This window comes from Solanum pennellii, chromosome 12 (assembly GCF_001406875.1).
Source record: "Solanum pennellii chromosome 12, SPENNV200".
Lineage (NCBI taxonomy): Eukaryota > Viridiplantae > Streptophyta > Magnoliopsida > Solanales > Solanaceae > Solanum > Solanum pennellii.
The window spans coordinates 76,330,278-76,341,211 of NC_028648.1; the positions used below are offsets into that span (position 1 = coordinate 76,330,278).

At 33.5% G+C, this 10,934-nt stretch overlaps 1 pseudogene; it reads left to right on the forward strand.

Annotated features, from left to right (window-relative positions):
- Window positions 1-1,123: 1,123 nt before the first annotated feature.
- Window positions 1,124-9,635, forward strand: LOC107006542 (annotated as a pseudogene).
- The last annotated feature ends 1,299 nt before the right edge of the window (window positions 9,636-10,934 follow it).

Consider the following 10,934-nt stretch of genomic DNA (forward strand, 5'->3'; position numbering starts at 1 on the left):
GTTTTGTCTCTTTTCAAGAATACATACCTCAGATGAGGTGGTAGATCCTTAAGTTCTCGTTGTGGAGCCTCCTCAATAGATGGTATCGCGGGTGGAGACTCGCAATGCTTCATATCTAACTCCAATTTCTTTTGTTTTGATCGATATTCTCATCGTTCAAGCGCCCCAACCAAAGACCGATACTCTTCAATACCATTACTTTAAAAATTCATGACCACTATCGCTAGTGCCTCAACACCAAGGAGATCTTCTATTTGTTCCTCAAAAAAATACTATAAACCATGTAGGATATAGCAGATACCGTTTTGAGCTCACCACTCTACTTTATTGACCTAGAAATTTTGAAAGTTGCATCTTCGTTGTTCAACGTAAACTTCATCTTCAATTTTTCATATAAACCAAGGTGCGACCTTTAGCAAGGAACGACCTCCCATGAATAATAGGTACCTCAAATCAATCTCACAATCAAGAATCCAAAAATCGGCAAGAAATATAAACGGCTCCACCTTCACGAGCACAACATAGAGTATCCCAATTGGCCTCTTCCTATTTGATCGGCCATCAATAACCTCATTGTAGTGGACTTTTGGTCACCCAAACCCAATTTCATAAAATGGAGAGAGTCATCAGATTTATGTTTGCACCTGGACCATATAGTGCCTTAGTAAAGTGTATTAAGCTGTTGTTACATGAAACAGTGAAAACACCCGAATTATCCTTCTTCTGCACAAGAGAACTTATAGCAATAGCACTACAATGCTGCATTTGGTCATCTTCGTAAAAACTTACCGATCTCTTCTTTGTAACCATAACATTCATGAACTTAGCATAACCGGGCATTTGCTCCAAAGCTTCTATCGGAGGAACATTGATGGAGAGTTTTTTAAACATAGTAATAAAACACCATTGTTTACCATCCTCAGTCATCTTCACCAACCTCTAAGGGAATTTTTTTGGTTGTTTTGGAATAGGGATCACTTTTTGGCGTACCTCTGCTTCTTTCACCGTCTTGTCCACCAATTCACCACTAGTTTCCCCTATCTCTTCATTTTTTCTCATCATATCTTCTGCCATAGACTACATAGGTGGATCAATAGTTTGACTATATAACACTCTTGAGGACATGGGATTGGAGGCTGCATCCTCAAAGCATCATCAACCGGAATTTCCACAACCAGTTGATTGTGAACTTCTACTGGTGGTGGGAGCTAGCGATATATCCCATACCCTATATTAGCTTGTTCTACAGATTATTCATTCTTCGAAGTGTACGGTTCAGTTCAAGATCGAACGAAAGTATTGGTTCTCCTCCGCTTCGTGTACTTGGAATACACTAGAGCTTGAACTGAAAGAAACAAAAACAAAAGAAAAAGTAAAATTAGGAAATTGTTGAATAAAATTCAGTAATATTATCAAAGTTAATCTAAAAGCTACTTTCCCTTGTAGCGGCGCAAAAATTTGATACGCTCAAATTATACCTCCCTAAACAAGTATAAGCAGTCGTATCATGTAAAGAACCAAACTATATGGTTGGGTAAATCCCATGAGGAAAATGGTTAAGACTTAACTTCAATGTACGATTACTTCTATTTAGTCAAGTCCTTTCTGAAAACAACAAATTAAAGGGGGGATTTTGTGAGAGAAATGTCTTTTAATATGGCTATGTAAAATAGTTTACAGGATTAAATCATTGGTGTTTATCAAGTTGTGAGAGAAACTAAGGTACAAGTGTTACCCATAGGTTCATAACGCCATATCCCTAGACATAAAAATTCTTCCCTAGTGTTTTTATGCAAAGTAATAGGTATCTCTAGTTCCTTGGTCCGACATTTTGAGAATTTCACCCCGTACGTTGGTCCATCTACGTGTGTTTAAGTTACTAACCCTTACCTTTACATCATATTAAGCAGCATATTCGATGTTGAATTAGTAATTACTTTGCACCAATCGAGAATAGCCTATTAGATAGTATCCTACTAAATCTATGTTGGTAATATTTTTCCTATTAACTACATTCTTAGTCCGGCAAGTAGCAATAAGACGAGTTCTAACGCGTGCACTCGTTAAATAGAATTCTAAGCAAAAGAATTATCAATGCATGTAATGACCTATTTGAGAATTGTTATTAACCTAGGTTTATTTGGTTAATCACCCATGGTTCCCACAACCCTTGTTGTGGATTTAGTTACCCATGAATTGAAGAAGACAAATTCATGGTTGCTAAACAATAAATCATGAACTTAGTTTGACAAATTCCAAGAAAATCTAGAAATTCAACTTGAAACCACACAAATAAAATGAAAACCAAATCCGGAAATTTGAAATAATGCCAAAGTTGCAAAAACAAACCTCCTAGAACAAACTATGAAAAATAGTAATAGAATCCCACCCAAAAAACGAGGTTTTACACCCTATTTATAAAAACATTGTCCTAAAATAAAAGAAATTCAAATATGTAAAATTATCCAAAAACTCTCCTTCAATCGACGACACCCATAGACGGTCCGTCAATGAAATGATGGACATTCGACTACATTCGTAAGTCAAGACTTAGAATCTTTTTTTATCAATCAACTAGCATCCTCTTTAATCCAATCGATGGACCAACAGCACGGTCCGTCGATCCACCTACTGTCCGTCGATGCCTTCTTTCATTTTATACTTCAAATTTCTTCAACTTCTGATACTGGGACATTCTGTAATAACATGGACGATTTAACAGGACGGTTCATCGATCAATTGACAGACCGCCGATCCTCCTTTAGCCCCAAATTTTATCAGATTTCCCTTAGTTTCTCTAGATACCTGAACATCCAATCGATAGTCACCATCTATGGTCCGTCGATGGCCTTCATGGGTAACTTTTATATTAAATCGCAAATGCCTTCTGCATTTTTGTTTTGGACACCTTTCAGGCAAAACAAAGATAAAAACATGTCAAAACTATTACAAAAAGGCTCTAGACACACATCTTAAGGAAAAAGCATTGTAAGTACCGTGAAACCACGGTACATCACGTATACATCCGATCCCACATTGAGCTCATGTGGTTTTATTTCAGTTACTAGTAGCTCCCACAGTTAAGTCAGACTCTAATGCATTGACCATTTATCAGCATATTCATAATTCAGTTGCACCATGTTATAAATTGGTCATTGCATTCAGTTACCTCAGCCTTAAGTATATCATTTCCAGATTATCTTATTTGTTTTATTCTTGTTCTGTTATGTTTTATTTCAGCTTTACTCTATCCTATATGATCAGTACCTTCAAATAATGACGCATACGTGCACTACATCTTATTGTAATGTAGGTTCGATTTTCAGCATCCAGATCATCCTTAGATCAATTTCCGATCTTCCGTTCACTAGATTTAGTAGTGAGTCCTCACTCTCCAAGGATAATATTCAGGAGTTCAGATCTGTAATTTAGTCATTTAGTTTATGTTTTGCCTGATTTAGTTCGGGCTTGTAGCAACATTTCTAGTCAGTTAGAGGCTTATTTCAAACATAGTTTAAACTTTGTATTGACTTAATAACTTCTTTGTAATAAACTCATCAGTATTTCAGTTATCTCACTTATGAATATGGGTATTCCCCATATTTTAAGTTTAAATTATGATTTAGCTTCAGCATTATGTTTAGTAACGTTAGTATGCTCATGATCATGCCAGCAGCGTTAGCTTGGGATCACTTGTGGTCCTAGGCTCTGCCTTCGCATCTCAGGGGTAGCTCGGGGAGTAACAGTGTCCATCACTAACAATATTAATACCAAGGAAATAAGTTTGGGTGTACCACATTATGAATATACCGACAGTTGCAATGCCCATGAAAGAACCATAACCTAAAAATTATCTCAGGAATCAAAATGTTAGACCCTCTTCTCAAAAGGGGAGTATCCATCAAAGGATAGCAAGAAAAGAGACAGGAAAGTAGCAAGATACAAAATAAATGCAACAAGATATCGTAATACACATCGAAGATTAAGAAATAATGACCAAAACTAACCACATAGCGGATGAAATCCTGGGAGTTTATGAGAGCATCATTGCTCAACCCAGGTAGTTTCTACATTATGTCAACATGAATAGGGTAAAATCCGAGAGCACTAGCAGGTGGGCTATCTATTACAAAATTTACCCAGAGAAACAACACAGGTATCAAACATTCTGTTATGCCCAATGCAGCAGTCATGAAAATTGAGAAGACTTCACCAACATTGGATGATATCATATATCTACATTAACAAATAACACATATAAAATTAAGAAAAATAATTGTAAGAATAATTCTAGGAGTAATCACATATTCAATACCATAAATATAATACTAATTTGATAAATGCTTTCATCGTATTGTAGATCGAACGTCCCTTCGCAATGATAGAGACTACAGTACTAAAATTTTCATCAGCTCGATCCATATCAAAAGGTTCTTTTGCAACCTAAACATATAAATCGTTGATCATTTAATGATCAATAAGTTAAACATATTCAGGAAAAAGTTGACACGCAGGGTGCACAATTATGAGAACTTCTACATATTTACATAATAAACTTAGTGCTACAGCTGTCGACCAGTCACTCAAAAGAGCTCACCACCCTCCTATTACAAGAGTATATTTTTAGTTAGTACATGGTTAAATAATTGGATTAAGTGAACCAATATAACAAATCAAAAAATGTGTTCTAATGACAACATAGAAAAAGCTTATTTCACCCTAGTTCCTGTAATGTCCATGGCTATTCCAATGTTAGCAGGTTTAAGTGCATGTGCATCATTGAAACCATCTCCAGTCATTGCAACTATCTTACCCATATCCTTCAACATCGTTAAAATTTCTACTTTGTGTGTGGGTTAAACACCAGAAAAGACCTTCCCTTAATTTTGTGACAGTATCTCAATTTGTTGTTGAGAGTAAAATGACATGAATTATTTGATAGTAAAATTACTTCACCTAAGATTCTCACCATTAGAAAACCATTGAATTTCCCTAGAAATTGCCTCAACTGTGGATTTACTGTCTCCGATTATATTTATGAATTTCATCCTAGATCTTCCATGGTCATTTATTACTTGTGAACATCGTCACAGGGGGGTGGGGGTGGGTTGGTGGGGAGGTCCTACAGTTCAGTCATTTAGTAAAACTACAACGAAAATGAGTGTTTTCTAGATAGTTGTTCATTATTATTGGAAACTTAAACCTACTTACCCTTTCAGAACCTCCATATGTATTTTATACATTAATCTACAACAATCATTTCTTAGAGAGTTAACTACACACGATGCCCAATGCAGCCATATTACATGGCTCCCTCAGCTCGTGCTACTTATAAGGTGAGAGTTCTGCCAGGTTTTACCATATTGGGGGATCAATGAGGATAAAGAGGTGGAGGATAAGAATAACAAATCTATCAATATAAATGAGTGGAAAATGAATAGAACAACCACATGTACAAACTAGAGTTCACTGAGATTTCTACTCGCAAAGAAAATGTTAAAGTTAATGATACCAAAGTGGAAAAAGTGGCTGAGAGCTATAAGGAGGGATATAGTTGCTACAAAACTGATTGTTCTTACAAAAAATGTTGTTAAATTAGCTGCCTAAGAAGTTGCCCTTGATGCTCCTAAGATTATTGTTATGTATCCTAAGCTGATGGCAATCAAAGAGAAAAATCTATTAAACCACTTCGAAAGAGGAAAAAAAAGAAGGTCAAAATAGCAAAGAAGAAGAATCATGGGAAGGGAAAGTTCCAAAGGACGAATGTTTGTATTTTCTCTAAGATGATAGATATCTTGTTACTTACTATTGAAATGCCCTCTCATATTCTCTCCTTAATTCCTGATGTTACATTGTAGTATTATCTTGAAACTTGAGCATATGAGTGGATAATAATCATACAAAGTTTTTTTGTGTGCTGTCCAAATTAAGCCTCAAGTTCTTAAATTTGTTTACAAAATATATCGTCCTATTCATTTACCATTTACAGTTTGTAGGAACAAGCTAAACTTGCCCCAAATTATGAATATGGATATTGTACTCCAACAATGTTAACATGTTTTAGTTTTCTTATGAAATTAACATGGGAAACATCAAAATAATTGTGGTGGAAGTTTATGCCAATAAGGAATGACACAGTTCATGATAACCATACCATGGCTAGGAACTAATACATTACTAAGCTAACTGATTAATCTCAATAACACTTTAACAAAGAAAACCAAGGTCCTGTTGAAACTTGCTATCTCTATAATTTAAAAAATAGAGTCAAAATAAAAACGGAAAAGGGCCTAAAATACCCTTGAAGTATTTAAAATGGTACAAAATTACCCTTCATCCACCTATTGGCTCCAAAATGCCCTTTTCATCCACCTATTGGCTCCAAAATACCCTTGTCGTCCACCTTTAGATTCAAAATTGACCACTCTTTTAATTGTTTTAAAATTAAACTCTTTAAATATTTTTTAAAATACTTGACGTTCAACTATTGGTTATAATTTAATTTGTTAATATAATTTATAAACCAACCCACTACTTACTAATTACTAACTAAACCTCACCCAATTAATAATCCAAATATAATATCAAAATCATCATAAACACTACTAAAACACGGTGAAATTATAGATTCCTGAAAACAACATTCAAAATTATTTGAGTCCGAATCGAAGCCCCAATTAAATTTAGGTTGAGCCGCTTATTTAGGAGGACACTTTCTTTCAAGATTGAATGAGAAATTTATGATTAAAGGTAAAGAAGTAATACATCCCGAATTAATTCATGCATTTTCTTGAATATAATTTTATAAATATTAATTATTTGTTTTAAAATCTTTAATATATTATTTTTAAAAAAAAGTTACCTATGAAGTAACATCACATAATTGAGATGTAAGAATAAATAAGATAAACATAGTCAGACTTCTAAGTTTATCGGTAATTTTATTTGGACACTTGAATGTATGATAATTTACTTCTATAGATATTTTCGCCTCAAATTTTTAAAAACACTCAATTGGTAGTAGCTAATCTATTGTTGCATTAATAATGTGACGGATTTATTAATTTAGAGGGGTATAATTAGTAATGGGTGGGTAGTGGATTGATTTATAAATTATATTAATAAGTTTAATTATAACAAATAGTTGGGAGCCACGTATTTAAAAAAATATTTAAGTAGTTTAAATATATAACCGTTAAATAAGTGGTCAATTTTGAACCAAAAGGTGGATGACAAGGGTATTTTGGACCCAATAGGTGGGTGGGAAGGGTATTTTGGAGCCAATAGGTGGATGGAGGGTAATTTTGTACCATTTCCAATACATTAAGGGTATTTTAGGCCCTTTTCCGAAATAAAAAATGATCACGACAAGGAAGAGGAAACCAAAAAACAACAAATTTCTGAGTAAGCAAGTGGCAACCTAATGGACATATGGTGACAGTAAGAAACAATAATAAACTGAATCACAGTGGTACCAAGCTCAAAATAGCAATGTTTCTAACATCTTTGAGAAAAAATTGAAAACACCTACCCAAATGAAGAACTTGTCGAAAATGAGCAATCGAGGATGAATCATATAAGAAGTCTACTAGCTTAGTTATTAAGATTAAAAATAAAAAACCTTTAACGTTATCAATGGGGTTGAACAGTGACTATGTAGTGGATCATCCCACGGCCTTCAGACAAAAATCTTAAAGATATTTTCAATAGTAAAAAGGACATATTATATAGCCCACTCAAATGAAACTGTTTTTGGTTCAAAAGATGAACGGAACACAATCTGTTGATCAAAATATATAAAATAAATGTCACAATGAAGAATGCAAGATTATATAGTAACTTGTAATCTTGACACATGTATACAAGATTCCTTTTGTGCAACCAAAGATTTAAGTAAGTACTTACACGAAATTGTCACTTCTTAATAAATAAATCTTGTTGGTAGTTTTTTTAAGATCATAACTTTTTGTATGTTCTTAACATGTATCAAGATTTATATGCGCTGCTATAAATTCCCTTATATGCAAACACTCCAATTTCCCAAAGTGTTAAAGTTGTAACAGATAGCACATTAGGCAACAGAAAAAGCTACGCATTTATGAGATTATGGGATGAGATCAAGAAGTTACATTCTATGACTAAGATGAATGCAAACATTTGCTTCACTAGGATCATGAGCATTTAACCTAATCTAACAAGAAGAACTTTTGTGGATGGATGCAATCTTCACATCAATGTACTAGAACTAAAAATGAGCATGATCTTAATACGACTAATTTGTTGGAAACTTGGATACAAATAATCTAACAGATGATCACTTAGGGAGGTTAAATGAATCTATAGGAAATTATTATGTGTAAGAATATCACTAGGTGAACGTTTTTGTTTTGTTATATAGTTCAGGACAATTTACTAGCAGCATTTTAAAATTTGAAATAAGTAAATGGGAGTCCCAAAGTAATGCATACATAAAGAACTAACAAAATTAGAAATCTCTTATCTTAAGGTAATTTTATTTTATGACAAAATTAGAAATTGCTAATGTTAAACTAAAAACTAAGAGTAAATTTATATCAATTTGAGCATGGATTATAGGAATAACAAGATCCCTTCTCCCTCTAGGTAACCTTTTGCTTAACGTAATTTTATCAGATAACAAAAGATTGGACGAGGTTCAGTCTGTGATGATTGGGAGTTTATTGAAAATGAAGCTCAGACATTACTTATAATTGGGTGTAAGGATGAATGTAAAAGTTCTAGAAACAATAACATTCTTGTTACAAATGCATTCCAATTGAGGTCTATCTCTGGTGGTATTACAAGAACTTGTGAGATTAAGAGGACTCGATTAGAAGATAGGCAGATTCATGATGTCATCAATACCCATGGATTTGGTAAATGGATTTATTTGGCCAAAGATGGTGTTTAGACTATTCTTTCTTTTTTTCTATACGAACTAGCTTTTCAAAAGAAGAACGTGCTACTATGCGGTACTTTTATGAAGCTTTGGGACAAAAATTAACGATTACATGATTGTGGTCTACAATTGAGGGGATTAGATCGAAGATAATTAATATTTGAATTATTACTTAGATTGTTCCCGCCCTAGGAATTAAAGGAAGCTCTTGATATGTGTAGGTATAGACAAGTGCTTTTCGACAATAAAACATCATATCAAACAAAGTAAGCCGAAAAATTGTTAGATCTTCTTTTCAACGATTAGTGAAAAACCATGTACGCGTCAATTATTTGAGGAACTACAGAAGATGAAGCTTTGTAATGAGTTGTTTGAGGTTAGTTCTTTGCTCGGAGATTTAAAGCAAGGGGTAGCTGATGAGTACAAGGAACAACCCAATAGGTTCTCTTTCAAGGAGAAAGATAGGTGAATAAGTGATATAGTTGAACCGAACAAGAACAATACCATGAATAGTCTTGAAAAGCAGTTAGAGCATAAGTGTACTTCTCGATTAGAGGTAGAACCAAAAATTCATGAAATGAGAGATAGCTTTGAAATTTTTTTTTCTTTTATAGTGTGGATTGCAACGAGGTGTTGGGTTGGAAGTATGACCATGTTGTTGAGCCATCATAGAAGTATAAGGAAGGAATATTATGTTCTATATCTATCAAAAATATGATGACAAATACCATGTCGACTGCAACGAGGTATTCCACTGGAAGTATGAACATGCTGTTGAGCAATTCCAAAATTACAAGGAAAGGAAATTCGTACTCGAGCTATGAAAAATTGCTGACTTATATTGTGTGGATTGCAATGAGGTATTGCTCTAGAAGTATAAACAAGTTGTTGAACTATGAAAAAAATATCGAAGACAATTGGGAACTCATATTCATAGTTTTTTTTTATTTTATCCTTCAGTAATTTGAAGCAGAGTTATTTTCCTGTCTCGCAGCTTTTGCTCGACCTTACTTTCAATCAAAATTATAAACATTAGTATTGTTACTTTTGTTTCATGTTATAACATCTTTCGTTCCACATAAAAAATATAGAGGAATAAAAATTTAGTAGAAACCTTTCTAGATGTAAATAATAGTTTAATAGGAATAACAGAACAAGTCCTTATTTGGTTTGCAAAGTATCAAAACAATGATCATGTAAAACTAAACTATGAAATCAAAAAATAAGACTATCTATTAGAAATATCAAACCAATAAAGAAAAGATTAAAACATCAGTATCCTTTAAAAGATAAGAAACAAGAAGAGAAACTTGAATACAAGAAGTAAATACATTATCAAACAACTTCTAAAAAAAACAGAGCAACAAATATGTAAGTCTTGCGCTGTTTTTTTTATTCAACAGAGAAACGGTGGTACTTGATTCAATTTTAGGACAGACCTACAATGAAGATAATGAAGTCAGTTAACTTGATAATATGAGAAACAAAAAGAGCAACTACAATACAATAAGTAAAAATGTTATCAGAAAAAACATCTGGAAAAAATAGAGCAACCAACATGTAAGTTTACAACGTGCGGTGAAATTTAACCTTCAACAGAGAAATTGTAACAACCCGAGTCTACACCTGGACGTGGATTACACTCGAAGACCATCGTTGGTCCTCAAGCGAACCCTCATCTTGGCTTATCTTGGCTTACTACAAAAGGAATACTAACTTAAGCATACAAAATCTTACAACTGAAATAAGATTTAATAAACTAAACTTAGAAAGCTTTAACTCGAAAAAACAACTTTGAATAAAATAATATATTAAACAAGTCATAAAATAGGTAACTTTAGTCTTTAAAAAAATTAATAAAATAAATGAATAATACAAACTTCTTAACTAAAATGACTATCTATGAAGATACTAACTAACAAAGGTGGAAGTTGAGACAAGACCCACGACCTCCTAAGTAAACTGAAAAGTAAATATAATTCTCTAGACAAAAAAGATGCTCGCCGTAGCTAGCTCG